At 37.1% G+C, this 26027-nt stretch overlaps 1 protein-coding gene across 14 annotated transcripts in view; it reads left to right on the top strand.

Annotated features, from left to right (window-relative positions):
* Positions 1–26027, top strand: part of LOC136848759 (acetylcholinesterase-like) — a 219232-nt gene that overhangs the window by 113386 nt on the left and 79819 nt on the right. For 2 of the 14 annotated variants that reach the window (XM_067121343.1, XM_067121338.1), the window contains exon 1: positions 8471–8510. The exons of the other annotated variants lie outside the window; for them this stretch is intronic. The gene's annotated coding sequence lies outside the window, so the exon portion shown is untranslated. Of the gene's footprint in view, positions 1–8470; positions 8511–26027 lie in introns of those variants that run through there. 14 annotated transcript variants of the gene reach the window in all.

The following is a 26027-nucleotide window of genomic DNA, read 5'->3' as shown; positions in this document are numbered from 1 at the left end:
AGAAATTGCCAAGTACACTGTATATCATCAACACACTACAAATTGCTTTTCTATTAGTTCTACCCTGTACTTCCTTTCTGTATCAGTGCGCCAAAATCAGCGTTTTTCTTGTATTTTTCGTCAGGGCCGTTGCTATTGCAACACTTGCTAGTTTATTTAATTTTCTTTCGTCCTCAGACTTCTTACACAACTGACAGACATATCCTTTGCTCCACATAAGCACTTCTGCATTTCTCAAGAGTGTTTTTCTTCTCTCCACTACGCTTAACCACGTAGAGCAAGAACTTTAAAGGAAGACCGCTCCGGTGAAGGTCAGATGGCAGAAGAGGCAATTTCATGAAAGTCTAATCCCGAAGTGTGTATGGGGTGGATCGGTAAATGTAAGCTTGCCGTGAAATGCCCTTTAAAGTTTTTGTGGCGTATTTTTCTGTTTCAGATATACAGGGAGGGGCAGAATATTCTTGTAGGTTTCTCCACTGCCGTCACCCTTTCTGAATGTGTAGAGGAAGGGTTTTTATATATATTATCGAGTGCTGACATAACTCGATTGTTAGGCTGTCACCTGGAGAGTGAGAGACCAAGAGAGAGGTACTAATCAAGAAAATTATCAAACTCAGTAGACATACCTTGGCGTCTGAGCTTTGCCATACGTCTGTTTGAGGATATAAACTTAAAGGAGTCCGCTATAATTTGCGGCCAAAATACCAAAGATTGAAAATAACCAATTGTATGACCACGAGTGGACTGTCAGAATGTCTGGCCTCAGTCCCTTTTCAGGCTGTAACTTTTTGTGCGTTACCGCAACGTATGGATACCAGGCTTCCATTTCTCTGGCCAAAGGCATCAGTATTTTCTTCAATATATTTACACAAGGGAAGAAAAGAGTCTCAACACAATAGCTAGTGATTGTTTTTCTGGAATTTCCGTGAGCTTCTCAGTTCCAGAGGTCTTTTATCCTTCATACCGTAGGACTGTTGAACAGTCTGCCTGACGATGTTGCGCAATTAGAACCTCAAAAGTTCAAGCGAAGATGTAGTGCATTACTACCCTAAAGCAATTTGCCTTTGTACTTGTGTTTTTCTCTTCCCTCTCAATTTCCTACTACCTTCTGCAATTTGAAAAATTGCAATTCTGCAGTTTTTCAAATGAGCACCATATTCCTTGGAAGTTTGAATTTCTAGTCAGTGGCCGCTGTTGGTTTGTTCCACATGAATAGGAGTCATCTCCTAATAATAATAATAATAATAATAATAATAATAATAATAATAATAATAATAATAATAATAATAATAATACTGCACGACGCACTACTCTAGAGAATACCCAGAGTGCTGGAGATAATTCATTTGAAAATGTCCAGCCAAAATTCCTTAAGTTCTATCCTTATCAAAGTTCCGCATGGAAAAAGTGATAACGTTGTATTAGTACACATTTGAAAGGGCAGGTTTAACTCTACAGCCCAACTGATTTACGCTAAAACGACTTACAATGAAAAACACAAGAATCTGAGGAAAAGAATCTGAGGAAGAGAATCTGAGGAAAAGAATCTGAGGAAGAGAATCTGAGGAAAAGAATCTGAGGAAGAGAATCTGAGGAAAAGAATCTGAGGAAGAGAATCTTAGGTAGAGAATCTGAGGAAGAGAATCTGAGGAAAAGAATCTGAGGAAAAGAATCTGAGGAAAAGAATCTGAGGAAGAGAATCTGAGGAAAAGAATCTTAGGTAGAGAATCTGAGAAAAAGAATCTGAGGAAGAGAATCTGAGGAAAAGAATCTGAGGAAGAGAATCTGAGGAAGAGAATCTGAGGAAAAGAATCTGAGGAATGCCAGAGAACGATGAACTTGACTGTGAGCGAAATGAATCGAACAGAGGAAACAAAGAGTTCGTGTGCTAGAAAGACGCAACATGGGACTTATGGGAGACTTTCCTATGATTCTTTTTGTCTGCGCTCCCTTGTAGCGCAATAGGCTTAATTAGCGCCCTTGAATGATGAGCCCTTAGCTCTTTAGCCCTTTGTTGTTTCGGCTCCCAGATCTCATTCTCTTATTGTCTTCCTCCGCTTTATAGCACTTTCCTCCTTAGTGTTTCTTCCCCAAAATTGTTTTTCTCCGTCCCTTCCTTCCTTCCTTCCTCTCTCTCTCTCTCTCTCTCTCTCTCTCTCTCTCTCTCTCTCTCCTTATTCTGAGGTTTGGCAATGGCAGTCATCGGGGATAGGTATAAGCATTACGTTTATTTTCCTCTTGGCCATGATCTTTGTAACTTTATCAAAATTTGTTTATCTCTGACAGAAAGTTGCTAAGAAACACATTGACACACGCAATGTACTGTATATATATATATATATATATATATATATATATATATATATATATATATATATATATATATATATATATATAAAAGTTTCTATTGCCTTAGTGGTTAATGACTTCACGTCACCGTCAGGACATCTGAGGTCGATTACACGGGGTTATGGTGACGAATTAGTTCGCCCTTTTCCCAGAAAAATCCACTGTGACCTTATTGACCTAATATGTGAAATAGGTACCTCATGGTTTTTCGCTGATAAGCTTCGTCATACCCTGGGTACAGAGAGGCATAGACTAGAAACCTCACCTCCAAAAATAATATGTTGAAATATATATATATATATATATATATATATATATATATATATATATATATATATATATATATATATATATATATATATATAAGAAAGGAGAATTACACTGCATGACCTAATCCAAGTTAATCAAGCCCAGGGGGCTGAATGGCGTTGTGGATTAGCCGCTGAAATGGATTACTGACATGGTTTTAAAAGTGAAAGATATGCGAACTATTTTCCGGCGATATTTCAGTTCCGAACATTTTCCAGAATGAGCTGGGCGGGAGTCGGCGACCTCTTCGACGGAAACGAAAATAAACACCAAGTCAATACGACCTTTACCATTTAAGCTATAAATAAAGCAGATTAATGCCTCGGCCCCTCTTCTGCCTGCAATTCTCTTAATTGATGGAAGCGAAAGGACATTAAATGGGGTGCCATGTCATAGTCTCCGCTTAGTAGCGCTGGGAAGTTTACTGAGTGAAATAAGTTGTTTTCCTCAGAGACAATGGCATGGAGAGGTGGATGAATACACGTAATAAAAACGCCAGGAGCGATGTGGTTTGAAGAACCATCATCAGAAACTAAAGACGTGGGAAATCTCCATGTTCATCTGTTTCGATCTGTAGCGTAAGTGGTGTGGTAAAGTTATTAGTGACGGGGAAATAAACAATAAATGAGCAAAATCCAAGGCAAAAATTTGTAAAATTTTATATAAAAAAAAAGAAAGTACTGAAATTGTATCGTTATCATTAATATCTATAATGCTACACTCGTTATGTATGACCGTGACGGTTGGTGAAAAGTGTAATGTGGTTTCTTTAGATTTCCGTAACTTTCCTCTCAATGTGCAAACAAGCCCTTAGAGCACATCATTATCGGACCGTCAGCTCGACAGAGCCATCAGTAACTGAAAATCATAATGTTCATTGAGGTTTTATCATAATTTATCGAGTTTTCTCTACTTTATTTTGAAGTTGGTGAATTGACTTGCTTTGTGGTGCGAGACCTTAAAAAAGTGGGTATTCATCATATCAGATGATAAAGAGCCTAGCAATTTAGTACCGCGGGAGACTGCCGGACTGCGTCCTATAGTCATGAGAAAAAGGGATAAATCTCGTACTAAATCATATATGATAACCGATACCATCATTCATTCCCAAACCCTGTGTTTAGGGAAGCATATTTATGCTTGTCTTACATGGCAAAAAATGAAAGAAATAAAACTCTCATCATGGTAGCATGATTTGCCATTAATCATATACATTAGTGCCAGCACGCACGCACACACACACACACACACGTATATATACATACATATATCATATGTATATGAGTGTGTGTGTGTGTGTGCATTAGGCTAATTTTTCCTCATAAATAGGGGATGGCACAAGAAGGTTTGTGCCTTCCGGTTCTCAGCAAATCTTGAGAGGATGAGGGTGCAATCCCCATGCATCCTTCTTAACCCGACTCACAACTGGGTCAGCTGCTGGACGTAACTAACTCAGTGGGTCCAGTCTTGCCTCGCAAAGCGGTAGACCAGAGTTCAGTGCAACGGAGAGAAAGCGGAGTGCCATTTCTCTGCCACTTTCTTTGATGGTGACATTAATTTGTGTTTGTGTACGTCTGGGTGATAGTGTTTGTGAGTGGCATGTCAATACGGAGGGCGGAATTCTTTCTTGGTTTTGCGAACAACAATATTTCCCTCGTGAAACTCCTCACCATCTCAGGATGGTGGTGGTCTCAAGCCACATTGAAGTTGTCAATAGCCACGATAGAGAATTACGTTTAAGAATGCTTCGTGATACGTTGCAAAATTAACTCGGGTTGATCCAAGATCTGATGCTTCTCAAGTTAGCGTTGCTCGGTACACGCCATAGACTAGACAGAATATACTTCACCGGTATTTCTCAAAATTTGCACATTGATCGAATATGATAACTTGTTTTTTTGTACACATCCACACCAATTTTAGTAGTTAATCTCCTTTTGGATATCCCTCAAAATCACCTTTTACCTTTTCCACTGAATTGAGGTGGGATGTTTGTGTTCCTGCATCAGTAGCAAAAATTCACATACAGTTCCTTTCCACCCACTCGCTGTCTATCAATCAAACATAATGGGGAGCGGCTGGACTAGAACAAGCTGGCCTTATGCCATCGCGAACCCTTTCTCTACGTGTGGTAAGGAGTGAGCGGTAACAGGAGGCCAGCTAGCCTCCACGCTCCTCCCAGCTAGCACAAACGAAGTCCTAGCTATTTCATATTCCCATAATATCCACCAGTTTCATTCAGTTTCCATGATCACGTTGCAGAAATAAACTGAGGACGTTCATGATTTCCATAGTTAATAGCTAATCACGAAATTTATGTTATTTCTGTGGGAGGTTCCTATTCCGCGAGACCATGGGGGTTTCAGTATGGCACTCACGGCAAAATGGCTTTGAAATCTGTAGCTTTTCTATTTTTGAATAACAAAAAAAAGAAGTGGTGGGTGCAGAAGTATATTTAACATCCATGGCAAAAATCTTTGATGTCAAAAAATTCAAACCCAGAACTAATAAGGGAAATGAAAAAAATGTACAGTAGTTGTTAATATCTATTTACGATGGACCATAGTTCCCTCTTATTTTACATGAAAGGTGTTGACTAAATTGCCCTTATAAAAATGAGCAAAATCCAAGCCGTCCTCAGTTCTAAAACAGAAATTCTCGCTTCATTCACCATCTATTTCACATTAAATGTAAAATTAGCCATGATTTTAGGGTGACACGGTTTGAAAAATGTTTAAACAAGCCTTCCGTGGTTCTCTTCCAAGCTTGGCAGACTTTCTATAGGCACTCAGGTTTCACTTGTTACAACAAGTGCCTATGGTTGTGTATCATTCTTAAAAAAAAAATCCTCACTGTTGATTACTTAGGTAGATATTGCTAAATTCAGTTGCACCTTTTCGAGAAATACATTCACTAATAAGATAAATATCAAAGCAAACATTACTGGATGTAACTGATATTCCAAGTGAATCTGCCATGCATTTATTGTTAGTCTGTCGACACAGACCGCGCAAGGAAGCTATGCTTTTGCCTTTCAAGAGGTACAAGCTCCTGGGCTTCCTGGTGGTATAAACGTAAAGAGGATTACATGTGCGTAATATTCCGCTGACCTCACTTCCTGGAGGTTTGTAATTGTGTGTGATTTTGTAATAATTTCAGCCAAACTCCAAGAAAAATCGAGCCGGCTTCTGGCAAACATATTTCGAATCATGAAATATCAAACTGAAAAAGGATTTCGGGTGAAATTAATTTACAGTCTATCTCCGTTTCATCAAATGACAAGATAGTGAAATACGAATTCAAACGCAATATATGAAAAGGAAGAGAGAGAGAGAGAGAGAGAGAGAGAGAGAGAGAGAGAGAGAGAGAGAGACTAGTTGTGAGCTCGGCCACGGGGAGGGCAACGGAGGGGAAGGCCGGGCTGTTATAGGATGTGATAGATGTCTTTTAAAAAGATTGAAGTGATGTCTCATTATGGAGAAACTTCCTTTCAGAGCTGTGGGAATGATGACGTCAGAGGTGAACGTTTACCCCGTTTCACAGGTGTGCTAAATTAAACAGCAATGAACCGACCAGCATAACTTCATCACTGAAATATGCATGGTATCATCTTCATCACCAATAGCGTCATCTGATTTCGAGGGCGTAGGAGTCGTAGAAATGTCCTCAGGAATGTTCCATAGAAGAAATATATTACTGATATTACTTCTAATAGTGATATTATAGTTATAAACCACCACTATTTATGTTGTGGTAAAGTCTACCTGTCAAAGTGAAAAAATGTAAAAGAGAGATTTTGAGATCCTGCCAAACTCACGTATTTAACCAGTTGTTATCATCATTATTGTTAGAGTTGTTTCTTAAAGGTGCTCAGTACCCTTATTGGTTTCAAGAAGAATAAGTACGTGCAAGAACTATAAATGTATTAACCTTGAGATTGGGTATGGTTTGAAATAAGAACATCGAGGAGAGGTTATTGTGAAGGTACGACAGTGTATGGGGCTACTTTTGGTTAAAAAAGAAGAAAAAAAAGAATCTTAGTCTATCAAGCATTCCTTAGCAGGCTTTGTAAAAGGGAAATGTCTAAGTGAGTTAGAGGGAGAAGATGGTATATTTTATAGTGATATGCCTGGGAACGAACTATAAGGAAGTTTTGCCAGTGTGTGTGTGTTCTGGCAAGGGCTTAGAAGATGGGAGTATGGTATTTCAAGTGAAGAATATAAAGATTTCTTTTAACAGCCCACTTTATGCTTTCTCAACTCTTGCATCTCTTCAAAATACCGTCTTCTTTATTCAGGAGCTTCTGCAATGCTCCTTCTATCTTTCAGTGATTTACATAGTTTATGATCGAACCTCGCATCTGTTCAAATGATTTACTCATTCCCTCATCACCCTGCTAGCATTGATCGCATCATCGACCTGACATCTGTTTAATTTCATAATTACTCCTGCCCACACGTACTCCAAGATTCTCCTGTTACAAGTAAGATGAACCGAATAAATAAGCAAGCATTCTTAGAATGTTTTAAATTTTTTGTTCAATTTTTAACAAGCAATAAACATTTGACCTCTTCGTTCACGCTTTACTTTCTTAAAACTCAGCATTCATCTGCACCCAACGTTTGGTCTCTCTCTCTTCATCTTTTCAAGATGTTGAACTTTCCAGAAGATGTAAGACACTTCACTAAAATCTATGCTTATACAATTAGATTAATGAATGTCTGCTGTGATATGCAGTTTTAATATTCGTGCAGACTTGCCTCTGCACTGCTGGACTTTTTCAGACCCCCAAATTAGAGGTGTAATTTAGGTAACAGTGATGAGGATGTTAAATTTACTCCTTTATAACACATACACACATTTGCACAGTCACAAACACGCACACAAATATATATATATATATATATATATATATATATATATATATATATATATATATATATAATATGTATATATACCGTTTACATATTATGATATTATATTTATGGCTGAGAGTCTTAGCCACCTTCCGTTTAATATCATTATGTCTCTGTCGACGTAAACGGTTAAGTATCTGGTACTCAGTCAACTGTAATGGGTTGCAGTCATAGTGGAAAGGGAAACGCCTAACAACTTTTTGCAGATATCTTTGCTTTCCATAACTTCTCAACTTCTCAATTACCTGGCATTTTTTGGGGGACACTTTTTTCAGTTGAGTACCTTCAGCAAGGTGCAAGAGGGCGAGAGATGGACTGCTACGCATTTTCCTCTCCCAGGTTCAAATCCTGTCATAAATCTCTTTTCACACGTAAGATGGATCAAGTGACGAGCGCACACCATTACCGACCACGCCTCAAGCCTAGATGTCGGGGGGAAATGGTTTTTGGCGCGGCGTGGTCGGTAAGACTGTGCGTCTGTAACTCGAAACTTCTTGGATGTGAGTTCCAATCTGCTTGAGGGTTGAAATTGCAGCCCTTCATTTAAGGGCTTGTTACATTAAGGGTATTGTATTTATCTTTGTGTATGTGTGCTTTGTATATTTTCATGGGTTTTAGAAGTAGAACTCGCGACGATTTAGGAGAAACTTTCCTTTTCCAAAGCTGCTTAAAATATACTTTGTGTGGATATGCAACGACGGAATTACAAAAGGAGAAAAAGAAACTCAGTCTGGCTGCACGCGGATTAAATCTACGGCTTAGTTCTCTCTCTCTCTCTCTCTCTCTCTCTCTCTCTCTCTCTCTCTGTGTGTGTGTGTGTGCGTAAAGGGTTTTTATCTTTATTTTTCCAACAGTAGTCAGAGGAATTAATATTCAACTTTTCTATTTCAGGTAAAGTCACCGGATTTCATCGGTGTTGTCATGGCAATGCGCTGGGTATGTTGGAAGCTTAATGGATTTGCTGCCTCATATTCCATTTATGTTGGCACATTCCTATTTTATCAAACCTCATTGGTCCTTTTGCATGAAGAATTTTAAACATGGTGCCATTTTTAAATTGCCTGAATCATACGAAATTTGCTTTGCAGTAGTCCAGCGTTTTATGCTTGTTATATTTGATGTACCTGTGCAAAATTATGTAAGAATATCTTCCCAGTGTTATTTGCCGTAACTTAATAATCACTAACATAATTTACCCTTGATATATTACGGCAAGGAGTCTCTCTCATTTGCCCACGAATTGTAAGGTTGGTTGGGGCTTGACACTGCCTTACCACATGAAAGGAGAAGAGCGGTTGGCAACAATAAGGTTTCCCAGAATTCTCTATGAGAGAGAGAGAGAGAGAGAGAGAGAGCCAGCCCTGTAGAGGCCATAGCTTCATCCACTTGGAGAACCCCGTCATCTGGACGAAGGGCGGAACTAATAACAGAATATCAAGGGCACTCTCAAGTGATGATTCAGGAAGGCTCATCGCTTGAAACTCGTTCCCTACTGAAGGGGGAACAAAAGTTAGGAACCTTGAGAACGAGCTCTTGAGGGAGAGAGAGAGAGAGAGAAATAGAGAGAGAGAGAGCGAGAGAGAGAGAGAGAGAGAGAGAATGAATTATCATTTCTTTAACTCGTTACAGCGTCACTGAAGGACTGACCATTGTTTAAAAGGAAAGTATGAGACGTGAAGTCTCTTGCTTTGCTGGTTCATCATATCGCATCACTTTTTGGTTTCCAGACAAACTTGTTCCTCATGCCCCCTCCAGATGGCATTCGGTTTTAAGAATCTCATGGATGCTACGACTACCTTAATCTCTTTGTAGCAAATACTCTGCAGGAGAGTCATGTCTTATGTAACAGCCTAATCTGAGGATGAGATAAAGCAGGCTCAGTTGACCAAATGGCTGTGAAGGGTTCAGTTTGTTGTAAAAGAGAAACGAGAATCCTGCAGGAAAAGCCCAAAATGAAAGGAAAGCATGTTCATGAAAGTTAAACGAGCGATAAGTCAGTTGGTTGTCAAGATCTGGTTACCTTTTCTACGCTTAATGCCTTCACATTTTAAGATCCCAAAGTTATTTACAATACTAATTTATCTCCAACTTGATATTTTTAGATACACACACACACACACACACACACACACACACACACACACACACACACACACACACACACACACACAAAAGGTAGCAGGATACGTGCAGAAGCTTTGGAGACTTGAAGTGGCTATGCAATCTAAGGTGTCTGTGGAAATGATGTGTGAATATTGAAAGTGAATGAAAGAAAGGTCGTAACTATTGAGACGAGCTGTTTATATAGTATACGTAGCTTAAGAATAGAAAGGATATGAAATCTGCAGATATACTGGCATAGTAAAAAGTTTAGCTCAGTTGTGAGGATGGATTAAACTGTTCTGATAATGTTTGGTCATGGAGAGATGAGTTCAGTGCAGAAGTGTCAGGAGGAAAGAGGAGAGAAAGACCTCCAATGCTCTAGAAAGATGATGTGAAAGAGGCACTGGAAAGAAGCCCCAAAGTCTAGGCAGTGCGAGAGTGCGCCAAAGATAATGGTGAATGATGAACTACATGTAGGGAGATTTGCAACGTTGCAGATGAGGCCTCTGAGTAATTGTAAGAAGCGGCTTGTGTTGTGGAAGCTTTCTGCATAGGAGATTTATTCACAATTCAGTACTTGAAGAATATATATATATATATATATATATATATATATATATATATATATACATATATATATATGTATATTATGTATATTCTTTCTATATATATATATATATATATATATATATATATATATATATATATATATATATATATATATTTTATATATATATACTGTATATATGATGTTTATATTCATCCACACCTGCTGAAGCAAGGATGAACTTCCAGTACAAATAACTTTCACAAAATCAGCGACTCTACTTCCGTACAACAAAATTCATCTGCGTACACTGCACCACTCAACTCTCTGGCATCCAGTCTCATGCTCTCTAAATATCATGGCCCTTCCATTTCAAAATCTGCTGCAGTCTGTATTGTCATCTCCTTCTCGGTCTCACAACCTTTCTTCCTTCCAAAACTTATGAATCATGTTGCCTGTATCCTCCTTCCTCCTTCTCTCGATGTGACCAACCCACTCCAGAATGTTCCGTTACATTTTGCAACTGTGCTAAACTTCTGCAAATTTCTTTCGCATTTTCTCTCTCATGTCTCGAAGTTTCTCGCTTTTCAGTCTTTCTCACTGCTAAGATTCGGGATTGTTTCCTCAGTAATCCCTTCATATACTTCCATTTTTTTGTTCCACATCACTACACTTTCCCGTTTCCATTTGCCTGCTTACTCTTAGTCTTCCTAACATTCACTTTCAGTTTTCTCCTCTTGTGAACACGTAATAATTCTTTCACCAGTTTTTGCAACATCTAGTCACTCTTACCTGTCAACAGTAAATTATGCAAATATCAGCCACCCCATACTCCATGACGTCCACATATTATGCACAAGCCTGAATTTCACCACGAACCCTTGTGAGTAAAACTCTCCTACGTTCCTCGCTGGGTGAGCGGGTTCCGTTTTCAGCTACCACTCTGCTGGTCGCGAGTTCGAATCTCCGACCGGCCAGTGAAGAACAAGAGGAATTTGTTTCTGGTGATAGAAATTCATTTCTCGCTATAATGTGGTTCGGATTCCACAATAAGCTGTAGGTCCCGTTGCTAGGTAACCAATTGCTTCTTAGCCAGGTAAAAATAAATCTAATCCTTCGGGCCAGCCCTAGGAGAGCTGTTAATCAGCTCAGTGGTCTGGTTAAACTAAGATATACTTAACTTTTTCCATACTTCCTAAGTAGCCGCTGTAATTGTAACACCAGCAATCCTACCATTCTTTTTTTATAAGTCCGTATTTTCCCCTTTACTCTCAGACCACCCACACAACTGTTTCGTAACAAACACTTGATCGAGACACACTTCGCCCTGTTCAAAGTCACTCTATTCGTCTCCCTTCAGCCTCCCTGTTATGTGTCTCACTTTCTCTACCAAAACTCTACCACACTCCTGTCCCAGGTACCTTATGTAATGTTTTCCCCCCTGTAATTCTTATAATGAATTCTATCCACTTCCCCTGTTTACGAGGATACAATTGTTCCTCTCGATCTACGAATCAATAACGCGATGAGGAAGATCGTTCCAAAATATGGTTCAGTTCAGACAGAATAAATAAATAAAGACATACATATATACACACTTTTGTGAATATATATATATATATATATATATATATATATATATATATATATATATATATATATATATATATATATATATATATATATATATATATATATATATATATATATATATATATATATATATATATATATATATATATATATATATATATATACATATATGTATACATAGGAAGGGTAGCTTAAGGCATTGATACCCTTTGGTTACTCAAGAAGTATTTCATGATTAGGTTGCTAGCCATTCCTGTTCCAAACTGGCTACGACCCACTTTAACCGATTGACACCCAGCTGCATCATTCGCCTCATAGTTGAGCAGAGAAGCACTTGATTTTGTCATAACATACCTATGTTGCTTTTTACTCGCTTGGTATTCGAATCGCAGCGCCTGTCACTAGACAAGGCAGCTTCATAACCTCTAAACTGTGTTTGTTTAGTGTCTCTGTGTATAACTAGTAGATCCTAATTTTTTACTGTTATTTCTTTATTATTATGCTTGAAATTCACGCATTACTTTTGCAATTTAGCACTGAAATTTATTGTCTTGTTGAATATTGTTTACTCTCCCACAATGAAACGTATGTTTTACAGTGGCCTTTCCATAATAAGAAAAACGGGATTGCTGAATTTACTTTTTTCAAGTATTTTTTTCCTTGTTGATTTATTCTACGCTTATGCAATAACTTTATTACGCATCTAGATATACGTGTTTTCTTTGGCATGCAAAATTCACGTACAGTTGTCATTTAATAGAATAGGTAGCGATATAAAAGTATGAGAATTACTCCCTTTTTGAAAGGAAGTGGTAACAAAGGAATGATAATTATGTAATCAAAGCGTCAACTAGAAAATTACATAAGAAATGACGGTCAGTTGTTAAGAATCTCCTAAAGATCGCAAAAGAAAGAGGCAGTTATGGCAGATGAAGAATTAAGATACCGAAGATTTTAAGAAAAGACATTTTAAAATTTGAACTCGAAGCAAAGCAAGTCTGTTTAAGCTCTAGGTAAATATGAGTGCAATTTTCAACAGATTCAAAGACCTATGGGAAAGATTCATCGAGAGAGAGAGAGAGAGAGAGAGAGAGAGAGAGAGAGAGAGAGAGAGAGAGAGTGTTAGACATTACTTTAATTAGCATTAGGTATTGTTTTTGTTGTTATAATTATTATTGTAGTGATCTTTTCCTCTTTTTTCTTTCTGATTATTTATATCAATATCATTTGCCTTGGTTTTTTTTTCAAGTACAAGTGTCAGTGTAATGGATAAAATTCAAAAATAATGTTTCGTATCTCTAACTATTACAATAAGGCTTTTATTGATGACACTGCCGCAAGTAAAAATCGATTTTTTTTTTACCTTTGCCTATTCCTCGGGGTCACATGTTTTAAAGCTCAACATTTAATTTTTCTCCGATGAAACCCAGTACGTAGGTGCCCTGACAATAATTGAGTATTTCCCCCAAATATGTTTTACCTTGTGTTATTTTTAAAGGTCAGATCTTATATGTAAAGGTCAACAAATTGTCTTCAGATTTTGATATAACTCTGATATAACTCGGTAATATGTTGATGATTGTTTAACCCAAATGCTTACCATGACCTATTTTCAAGAGTACCGGTCAATTTAAAGGCCCTCCCCTACCCCCGATTATTTTTCTATTGGTTTTACGCCGCAGTGATTCTATTCAATTGCAACTGAGTTGTGCAATGTCGATGGGGATTGATACTATCTATTAATTAGAGTAGATTAAAAATATAGATTTTAATGAACATCACCTCGTATTCCGCTTTTAACAACAAGAAAAAATTAAATTTGAAATAAAAAAAAAAACTGTCTGTCATAGTTGAGGGAAAACAAACATTAAGGGTGTAGTATTAGTTGTGGTATATGTCATACGTACACTTTTCTTTGTATGTTTCGTCATGGTTTTGCATTTAGGAATTCAAAGCTGCCACTGGTCCTTGGCAATGATCTGAATAGCTGCGGGCATGAGAATATAATGCAATTTATAATTTCCTGTCGACCTCCGTCACAGCTGCTCCACAAAATCTCTGGGTATTGCCTCTCTTGCAAACATCCTCCGTTATTTCTTTACAGCATTTAAGTCGCGCCTCCCCTTCCCGTTGTAAATCAGTTTGCATGGATGGCTTTGAATGAAGTGCGGGGTAGTATTCCACAAGAAATGTTCTTCCTTTTCAGCGATTCTCGTTGCAGTTGATATTCTTCCTTCCCGCCATCACCACTCAGTCCTGGCTACATTATCTGCCGTGAGCAATTATCTGTCCGTGTGTTTTACCCATATAATTGCCCATAACCGTTCTTTTCCGCATTCACACCCCCCCTAACAACATCCTTTTCCTCTTACAATTTCCGCTCGCGTTTAGTCTACGCCTTTTCTTCGGCCTTAAGCGTGTCTTTCTCGCTGTCGTCACGTCGTTCTGGTGGCCGTTCCCTTCTGTGGTCTTTCTGCTACAGGATTAAGGACTGACCTCCTCAGGACAAGCGAAGGGTTGACCTCAATAAGCCACCATCTGAATCCACTGTGGTTATGCCCCTCTGCCCTGAGCGTCATAATATTATTGTGTGCATTTTTCTCTCCTTTATGAACTGCGTTCTTTAGAAACTCTAATTTCTTTTATATTGTTTTTTTATATGTGAATAAATACTGTGCATACGTATGTTTGAGTAGCATATACGCACGGCGATAAATGTATGCCCACATCACACAGATTCGCATATGGTTGTGTTTGTCAAATGTATGTATTGTATACATGCTAAATTCCACAGATAAGTGTTCCAGAACTAATTCTCAGCAATGGAAAATTATTCAGTCAAATCAAAAAGAGATGTCGTCTTTGAAATATTAGTTACAAGATAGAATTAGCATCGTGGAGAGGATCATTTAGACACTAATAATTTAATGCGTACGTAGCTCAAAAGTAAAAATGAAATTGAGCTTTCAACATTCTTTGGAAATAAAGTAACCTTGAAGATATTCCATACTCAGAAACGGTGTAGTAATGTCATACATTTCGAAAAAAAAATTTCTAATGACGCAGTATTTAGTTTTGATTTTAGAATTTCAGTGGATGACAAGGATTTTCTGTTCTAGGTCAAATTAATGGAACGTTGTGCTTTTCCCAAAGTATTTGGATTAAGATTTAAACCGTTAGACAAACCGTTTTACAACAGCACTAATATGACAGGGCATCTTTACATCGTAATATTACGGTTTATGGATATTTATTAATTTAAAGAAATTTGCAAGGTAAATATTTATATGCAACTAGTCCAAAACTATTTTTCGCTTACTTTTATTTGCATTTGTATAATTTTCAGCAAGAATTTAATTGTTTTCAATTATATAGAAGATTCAAGTTCACAGAATTAACACAAGAAGGGACTTATGTTAGCTTTGGTTACTCAAGGACAACGAAAAAAAAATTAGTCAGTACAGCGCAATTTGAACCCTTTAGGTTCTGTGTAATTCGCTAACTTTCACTAGAATGGACATGTTCCTCATAATTAGAAACATACTGTACATGAGAGAGAGAGAGAGAGAGAGAGAGCGTATATGTGCGTATTTCAGGTCTTGAATGGTAGCCTTGGTTCAGTTATGATTAGTGCTGTGGGTTTTGTCGTTGTTCTTTTGTTTTGGAGATGATGTCACCACTGGCGATTGTTGTACTTCATGTCTACCCAATGATAATTCTCATAATCTGTCTCTTAGGTCCCATTTTCACGGTATTCATCTTGCAATATATATGAGACTTTTTTTTTTTATTTAATCTGCAGTCAGATGACCCTCAAGAAGATTGATTGAGTTATGGCCTGGTTATCATTCTGTTAAACTTCGTTTCGAAACTGCCCTTCTTGTCAGAATATTTATCCCCTTTTGGGGTCATATAACAAAGCTTAGGGAAATGAAACCAACCCAGAAATTTTATTAATTTTATAGAAGGGGCTTATTCTGGAGATTAGTATTTGAAAGACGGCCATTCCAAGAATTGCTTAACGCTTTCAAATTATAACCCCCAAATCTACCCCAAAATGTGCCCGTGAAAACAAGAAAAGGAACAGGGCTGGAGAGAAAGCGGGGCCTAACTTCCAAGGAAGCGATAAACCTACAGACTCCTAAAGGAGGAACAGGGAGAACAGAAGAGGGGAAAGAATTCCAAACTGTGATAATAGAGGGGGGGGGGAAAGACAGCCACTGAACCTTGTTATCCTGTGGACCAAGTGGAAAGGCGTCTAAGATGTAAATGCACTAAATACCACTGTAAACAATTTGCTCCTAATTCGAACCCTCGCAGCCTAATTTGAATTCTGTATCGCTCAATAAACCCGTTTCATCGCCGAGGGCAAAGCCAGTGTTAACCATACAGAGGCAGATCAAAAGGCAAAGTGTGCAGGCCTCCGGGCTATGTAAACTCGCGCTAATAATTTGCTCTCCCTGGCAAAGGGGAGACTGACTGTTCAATTTGGCCCTCTGAAATTGAAACAAAAACAGCCACGGACACCGTTCTTTCATCCTATCACTTCTCAATTTACTCGTCACATGAAACTGTGTCCGGGTTTCACAGATAGCTTTCAAATGTATTTTTTATTTTTTGGTTGAATAAAACTACGATATTGAGTTTTGCTTTACTTGATCAATAATTTCACAGGAGATATGCATTGCTATCAGCTAGATATTATGAAAGAAGTGCGACACTACCCATATAACAAAATTTAAAAAAAAGAAATTCCGCATGTTTACATTAGACTAATGCTAATAGCACCTCTACAGACTGAGAGCAAGAGGTTATCACCAGAAAAAATTTTGTTTTTCCTCAGCATTTGTTGTGTTACTTTTCTATATTTCCCGTATACTTAACGTAACCTTCCCTGACCCTCACTGAAAAAAATATCTTCACCTGTCACATTCCTATAGCTTTCTGATTCAAGTATAGACATACATTTCAGCAATAGTCAGTTGAATTTCAATGTTTTATAAGCCTAGAGATGTAGTTTCTGCAGTTAACCCCTACATATTCATTGCCGTTTTATTTTCGAATAGTTAGGCTATCAAGCATAACAGAGTTCTAAAATGTGATCTAACTTAATTTTATCTGTTAAATTTGCACAGTTCGGCTAATTAATTGTTCAGGAGAGAGAAAATATTTTAGGACACTAGAAAAAATTTCTGATGAACCAGGCTTTATACAGCAGTCAGCAAGGAGACCTATAATTCCCCCCAACATTATTAAAGTTAAAGTTATGGTTATGGAGAGAGCTATTTTTTAAACAATGCTTCAAGTTAGCAGTTTCATGATCTAACTTGAATATGGAGGGAGCGATAATTAACAATGGTCATCCATTTTTGCAGATTACATTGTGTCCTGCAGGAAGCTTAATTTTACAGTGAAGAGATTCTTTTTATTTGCATTTTCCTTTGTTTTTCAATAAGAAGTATCTTTATTCTCTCTCTCTCTCTCTCTCTCTCTCTCTCTCTCTCTCTCCCCCTTTGTGTTTTTAACAATATATATCTTTTGACTTTCATCCTCTCTCTCTCTCTCTCTCTCTCTCTCTCTCTCTCTCTCTCTCTCTCTCTCTCTCTCTCTCTCTCTTTGTATTTGATAATAATTTATATATTTAAAATTTCACCCTCTCTCTATCTCTCTCTCTCTCTCTCTCTCTCTCTCTCTTTCTCTCTCTCCTTTGTATTTGATAACAATTTATATATTTAAAAATTTCATCCTCTCTCTCTCTCTCTCTCTCTCTCTCTCTCTCTCTCTCTCTCTCTCTCTCTCTCTCTCTCTCTCTGCCAGGCGTTACAGACTCCATTAAAAAACTTATTATATTTTTCCATTCTCGTTACGAATCGTCATAATCTGGCCCGTCCACCTCTCATTTCCATCCGGGTTTGTATTCCAACTCAGAACTCTTCCCCACTTATTACATTTTGACCTTGAATCAGTGAAGCTGCCTCACGCTGTTCGTCCATTAAGGGTCTCGCATGTTGCTGCAGTATTAAGGAAACACAGAGCTTTCTTTTCGACAAAGAAATTTGTTTTACTCTGTCTGCTCCTTCTTCTCCCGAGCCTTCATTTTCGCTGTCAAAACTGGGAAGTTTATGGGTTCGTGTTGCGAGTGCGTGTTAACGTGGGGTTGTTTGTATACTCTTACGTACTGACACACACACACACACACATGTACACTTACATACACACTCATATATATATGTGTGTATGTTTGTATGTATATACATATATATAATATATAATATATATATATATATATATATATATATATATATATATATATATATATATATATATATATATATATATATATATATATATATATATATATATATATATATATATATATATATATATATATATATATATATATATATATATATATATATATATATATATATATATATATATATATATATATAACCAAGGGGTGGCTGTAGAAAAAACACAGGATCTCTGCCTTACTTGTGCTTTAACCTTTGAATTGTTAATTCTTGAATGAACTTCCTGTTCAGAAACCCTCCCAACATGAGTTTCAAGTGTATTTGTCTGCGCGTCAGCGCGCGTGCACGCGTCTGTGTGTGTCCGTCAGAAGTCGCAAGCCCTTGACAGGATAAAACAGGGATTTCTTCGTTCGATCAAGTTTTGACAGTTGATGTCACTGATCTCTGTGGCTGGGAGGTCAAAGAAATTTTCTGCAATTTACGTGCTATATTAAGAACTGGACATTTTTCTGAGCATATACACTCCCCTTCTTTGAATATTTAGTTAAATAATATAATAAGCGGTGTTTCTGTTACACTCATTGTCTCTGCGTCGTAGTATGAATACTTTGGTTGTGTCTTTTTCTTTGGCTGTCCGGATAGAAATGGTGTACACACCACATAACAAAATATTTTTAGCATCTAGAACGTCGTGACCATTTCACTGTTTATACAAAATTCGGTATCGCTAGATGAAATAAACCAAATGTTTCCCAAGAATGGAACATTACTTAACTACAATATCAATGAATTTATATCTCACAAAGGCTGCCTCCATTGCTGGTTTCTCTTGCATGAATCCAATGTTAGTTTTGATTTTAATCATTCGTTTCAATATTTCCTGCAGCACTGCTCTCTTAACATGCTAAAACAATCACATTTCTACATTTCCAGATTATAGTGTCTGTGATTTGCTTTGCATATTTCTGTTGTAATATTTTTTTCCCAACTATTCTGGACCCAACTGTTCTTTCATCATGTTTTCAAATATTCCTTTCAACTCATGAACGAGGAGCCCTGAAGCTGATGTTAGAAAATCTCTTTTTTTAGTCGTCTGTAAAAGAAAACTGCTGTGCCGGCTTTGTCTGTCCGTCAGCACTTCATTCTGTCCGCACTTTTTTCTGTCTGCACTTTTTCTGTCTGCCCTCAGATCTTGAAAACTACTGAGGCTAGAGGGCTGCAAATTGGTGTGATGCCCATCCATCCTCCAATCATCAAACATACCAAATTGCAGCCCTCTATCCTCAGTAGTTTTTATTTCATGTAAGGTTAAAGTTAGCCATAATCGCGCTGCTAACAACTATATAGGATGGGCCACCACCGGGCCTTGGTTAAAGTTCCATGGGCCGCGGCTCATACAGCATTATACCGAGACCACCGAAAGATAGATCTTTTTTCGGTGGCCTTGATTATACGCTGTAGCGGCTGTACAGAAAACTCGATTGCGCCGAAGAAACTTCGGCGTCTTTGTTGCTTGTTTAAATATGAGAGTAATACTCATTGCCAAAATGTGTAAATCCCCTCGCAGATCTAAAGGAACTAATGAGAAGAGAGTCCTAACTCGTGATGTAATCTTTATTAAGCTTGTTGCTTTCACCTTTTATTCTTAAATAATGATTGATCATAGAAGTTCAGCGTCCATCACAAATGACATAGCCAGGTTAGGAGTCTGTCTGGATAAAGAAATAGGAGGAAATTTGTCAGTGACGACTATAAATGAACCAGTTTTTTTGTTTTGCTCCCATCAGAGTTACTTTACACACACTCTTTCATATTTTTATGCAATATTCATAAAAATAAATAAAATTTTCGCGAACGGCGGGGAAATGAAGGAAGAAGATTGGCAAAGAGTACAATCATCTGCATGTGGATGAGTTCAGCAGGAGGAATTTGAAGGTTGTCGCAGATGCAAGAAGGAAAAGGGTCAAGAAAAGTGACAGATCGGGAAAGATCGGTCTGAAATGAAACTTGAAACGAACTTTCACAGAGGAGCAACGCTGTAAGCAATGAGTTAGGCTAACAGGGCCTCTTGTTGACACAGTCAAAGCCCGGGTTGGTTGCATGATAACCAAGTATAAGAGTAAGGTAGAAGAAGTCATCAGATATGATGGAGAGACCTGTGACATTGTAGTTCATTAGAATGTGAGCACCCAGTGAGTTTCATAGCAACTGTAGAAGCATTGGCCATGTAACAGAAGTTGGAGGGGTTACAGTGCTTGCCATGCCCTTTGTTTTGGAAATGTCGTGCTTCCAAGATGTGGGACGAGGTAAAAACAGTGGGATAATACCGAGGTATTACCATCTGGCAGCAAATTTTATAGACTGAAATCATGATATAAGGCATCATTAGGTAAGAGATTGACTGACAGCCATCTATTGGAGTAATTTAAGATTATTTCAGAGCCAAAAATGAGCCTCAAAAAATTGACTTTTCGCTAGTAGAGTTAACTATATTTACCATTAATGGACGAAAGTTAGATTTGAAGAAATGTTTGACGTCTGCAGGAAAGCAGAATAGGGAAATGTTGGAAGATGAAATCGGACTGTTACGTTTCCACCTTTAAAGAAGCTTTTGGACATAAAAAGTTTGGTTTTGCAATGCTTCCCTAACAGCTTTGACACAGAGAGAGAGAGAGAGAGAGAGAGAGAGAGAGAGAGAGAGAGAGAGAGAGAGAGAGAGAGAGAGAGAGAGAGAGAGAGAGAGAAAATTTTGATTCAAAAAGCGATACATACGGGATCTACCGGTCTTGTTATATGCTGTCCCCTTTAATGATGTAGACTAAATTCTCTCTGTCGTCTTTTCTTTCTTTAATGTCAGAGCAGGAAGTGGATCTAAGCAAGAACGTGCAATGTCGACTGATGGGTGACGTTGCAGACTTGATGGTTGTTGCAGTTTAAACAATTCATAATCACGTTCTGGATCAAATTTTTTTGTTATTATTGAGATTTGCTTTTTTCACTTTTCGTATTTAGCCCACCGGATCTGACTTCTGTAACCACCTAAGGTCCTTAGTTGGAAATCAATCGTCTGCAATCTGTTTCTAACTGTAATAATTTTTAATATTTTTGCTATCATTCTCAATATTAGTACTGCCATTGCCATTATTATAATTACTATTTTTGCTACTGCTTCAGCAGGTGTGTGGGTATCGCCAATTATCGTTTTTATAGTTTTGTCTCTTGCATCTAGATTGTGTTTTGTATTGTCACCGCTTTGTATATCCCATGTATAAGGCCCTGAGCCGAAATAAAGATTATTATTATTATTATTATTATTATTATTATTATTATTATTATTATTAGTATGTGCTATATAATAGAATACCTAGGCCTCCGAGACTGTCAGCATTTTTTTTTAGCTCTCAGCGACATGCCCAGCCGTCATAGTGCACAGACACCAGGTCAAAGTGTTTCAGGTACCCAGCGGTCTTTTAAAAAGATGCATGACCTTCACATTTGACAAGTAGCTTCCTTAATGAAATATCTCTCAATTGTAGTTCTTTTCATCCGCCACTTTGACCCTTGACCTTTGATCCAGGGTGCTGCCCTCTGACAACACTTTTTTTATAGGAAAGGTCGTCGTTTTAAGCTTTTAAGCTACGTACAACGCGGCGCAAGAAAGTATTACGACAGGAAAAGTTATTTTAAATTAAAAGGTATATGTACGTTATTAATGGATTTGTCATAAATAATTTTGTCTGTCAGACTTATAAAAAAAACCTAATACTGCGCAGAATTAATTTCATAAGTTCACAGTTTTGTGTATAAATTACTGGCCGGCATTAAATCTCGACGCAGGTAATTGAAATTGCAAAGCTATAAGGGGTGTTGTCTTTTCATTAAGGCTCTGTAATTTCTGCTTTCCATTTCTGCATCATACTGCAGTCTCATAATAAAATATACATTTTTTGTATCTCATCTGCCCCATCTTCATAAGAAACCAATTTAATTTTCTTGTCACATCACAAAAATTAATCTAGTTCCTTTTTTCCGTCACATTACAATTTCATTAAAACACATCATTATAATTTCCCATCTCACTACATTAGAAAGAAAAATTAAACAGTATTCAACTTCATCAGATATTAATAAGATTGTACTTCTCGTCATGCTAAAATTTCGTTGAAAAATGAATGCGTTTATACTGTAGTCATTTCATGAAAGACTGATCTAATTTCGTCACCAGTCGTACAGCAAGTTCATGAAAATAAACTTCATTTTTCACCAGCAAAATAACGAAATTGCCATTTCACCATACTGCAGCTTCATAACCAAACAATAAAGTTTTCGCGTCCCATCGCCAGAATTACGTTTTGTTACTTTTTATGGCCGTTCCCAGATGGTAAAAAAAAAAAAAAAAATTTTTCAAGCTCATATTTCCCCCCTCTTTCTTTTTTCTTTTTTTTTATTCTATGACACTCGGCTCCATTACGGTCGGGTTGATGTGTCCACATGTTATAGTTCCCGGCTGTCTACCATTTTTCAAGGCGAATCATTCTTCAAAGTCAGCGGGGCGAGACCAGTAAACACCATTCTTGAATTATAGTTTCTCGAACATGAATGAGTTGTGAATGTAGACTACCCCTCCGCGAGACAGGGTTTGTAAGGGCCAGTTTATTCTAACGAATTTTTGCGGGTGTAATGGTTCCTGACAAGTGGTTCTTTTATATACTGTATATAAATTTGACATTTGAGAAAAGGGGTTTTGTGTTTTTACAGTGTGGCGAATAAAATGGGAAGTCTCCGGAAAGAGAGTGGCGCAAGGATGAGAAAAAAGATCATACGAGTTCTTATATTTAATTAGGACCCTCAATCTGTTTAAAGAATATATATGAATATGAACATATCCATATTTGTTCTTCCTGGACCCTTAAGGTAATGAATGGCGCTATATTACCTGGTCTGTTGAAAATTTCCGTTTTTATTGACAACACACACACACACATATATATACAGATATATAGATAACTAGATAGATATAAAGGTATATACATATATATACATGTATATATATATCTATATATATATACACATTATATATATATATATATATATATATATATATATATATATATATATATATATATATATATATATATATATATATATATATATATATATATATATATATATATGATGTTTTCAGTATAAGTCTGTTTCCCCTGTGAAGGAGATGGCGCCAGAGAAGTAAAGCCTTCCGGATTTTCAGCAGGTTTGTAGGGGTGAGAGTGCAAGACCCTCATCATTTTATTTTCTTGTTCCCAGGAGCCACTGTTACTCATTTGGAGGTGGGCAGACTAGTTAGTAGTGATCTAGGAACAATTTCCGGCCTAGCAAACGTGAGCTGAATGCAGCTTCCCAGAGACACTTTTTCTGTGTGTAACTCTGTGAGCAAAATCGGCAGAACCCATGGACGCCTACAGGTATGAAAAATGAAGATGACTTGGTCTGGGCTTTGGAACGGTACTTAATTAATCAATTATTGGGTTTTTTGGCGTCACAACTACTAAGGTCAGTTAATAACGTCCAAAAGGACATTTGCATTAACCTCATCCTGAAGTACCGGGCTTGGATTCAAGTCCTGCCACGGGGGTCAAAATTTCTTCATTTGTTTCCACATTTGGATCTTAGGTTTGTAGTGACGAGTGTATTCAAAAACTTTGACGAAATCGAGAAGTTATGAGGTTAATGGTGTTATTACAAATATATAGAGATCTATATACATTATTATATATATATATATATATATATATATATATATATATATATATATATATATATATATATATATATACTGTATATATGTTGAAAAGAATGCATATCTCACTTCTAGTTAGAAACTACGAGTGCGTTTTGCTTTATATTTCTTTGCTATATTAGGAAAAAAATTAACGATTATTGTTCATGCATTCCAAACTGATAAGTGTAAAAATTAACAGGAATCAGTATTACTGTGTTAGTAACCCAGACTTATTCAGTTAAACTACAACCAGACTTACAGTACGAATCACAACACTTTTGATGAAAAATACATTTCGACATCCAGTGTTGAGGAAATTTTGTATATATCTTAAGATAAAGGGTAATTATTAGTATTTTTGTGGGAAATAACACAGATCAATAGTTTGATTTTCGTAACACACATAGGCCTACTCACGATGTAATCACGATGTAATACATATATACAGTATACATATATATGTGTGTGTGTCGGTGTGTAAGTTTAAAAAATTCATGTTTATATTAAAATAATGGTAAGTTTTTGGTACTGTCGGAGTGAAATAACATAAATCTATAATTGAAATTTCGTCAGATCGGAATGAATAAAATAAAAATTGCCAACACAGTGCAGCTAACCGAAAATAAAAAGTAGGTAAGAGAAAGAGAGAAGACGAAAAATAAGAAGGAGGATTTTGGGGGGGGGAAGGGGGCCGGCTGGGCGAAAGGCTCTTTTCCTTGGTTTTTTAAGATCAGAGTTAAAAGCATTGCCTACTAGGCCTTTACAATCGACCCGGGGAGAAGAGGGCTCTTACACTTGGAAGATGGGAGCTCGAACCTCACAAAACTACGAGTGATGTTTCTCTCTTTTTCCCACCTCATGTTTCTCGCCCCGAATCTCATTCCGCATTGTACTTTTTCGATTTCACTCTCAATACGTAGAAATATCAAAGCAATTTCCTTTATGAAATTCTGGATATTACCGATCAAGAGAGGCGATATGAAGTGAAGACGCTGTAGACCTTGAAAGCGTGAGGCTGTAAACTATAACATTCCTCTGTTTATGAAACCGAGTCGCTTTACGCTTGCTCGCAATATCTCAGATTGCCTGGAAGCTGAGCTAGAATGGCGAGGGGCTTTGGTTGTTCGTCTTCGTTATTTCGGGAGAAACTGAATTTTTCTTTGCTGAACTTCGCCTGGAGTAGACGTAGTATAGCGAAACTTAGCTGATACATATTCAGAATGAATGAATGAAATAAGCTCAGTTCAGATTTTTTCTTTCTTCGTTCTCCTGTTCTCTTCGTTAAACTGTGGCAGTGTTATTCGTAATTCTTGCATTTTCTTTAACGTGTAAATAGACATATGGGTATTTTTTACCCATATCTTTGCTTTGTAACACCCTTGTTTTTTGGTTATTTGTAAACTGTTTTCTTATATACTTTCTTTATTCCTGACAACAGCATCTACTTCTTTTCAGAACGAACCTACAGGAATCATTTATATTAAATATAACGAAATCAATAATTTTTACAAGTGCTTATGAAACAATACATCAAAATATACCCGTACACGTTACAAAGTATACCCCCCGCACATATAAAGGGACCCAGAACTCGAATAATTGTATACAAATGGTTCACAAGTGTTAGGCGTAAGTAACCTATATTTGGTACTGCTGAATCACTCTGCTTGAGAAAGCACTTTGCGATAATACTCGTGATTATCCTCGCGGTTGTAATGGTCCTAAGTGGCGCACGCTTTTAACAGAAGCTGGCTGTGTAGCTTGATCTTATATATATATATATATATATATATATATATATATATATATATATATATATATATATATACATATGTATATGTATGTATGGACACACACATATATATATACATATATATATATATATATATATATATATATATATATATATGTATATAGAGAGAGAGAGAGAGAGAGAGAGAGAGAGAGAGAGAGAGAGAGAGAGAGAGAGAGAGAGAATATGAATAATATATTTGAGGAAATGAATTTGTGGTTAATGAGAATTTGCAAGCATTCCCTTTTTAAAGTGATATATACTTACGGTTACCATAGCCTACATCGCTTAAAGAGAATAATGCTGTCATCCAGAATTTTGACAGCATCACTCGATTTACTACAAAAGAAAAGAGGGGTGGTGTTTGGCGTTTCATATCGAGATG

This window comes from Macrobrachium rosenbergii, chromosome 19 (genome assembly GCF_040412425.1).
Source record: "Macrobrachium rosenbergii isolate ZJJX-2024 chromosome 19, ASM4041242v1, whole genome shotgun sequence".
Lineage (NCBI taxonomy): Eukaryota > Metazoa > Arthropoda > Malacostraca > Decapoda > Palaemonidae > Macrobrachium > Macrobrachium rosenbergii.
Note: the sequence above shows the minus strand (reverse complement) of the source record. Positions and strands in the feature narration are given on the sequence as shown.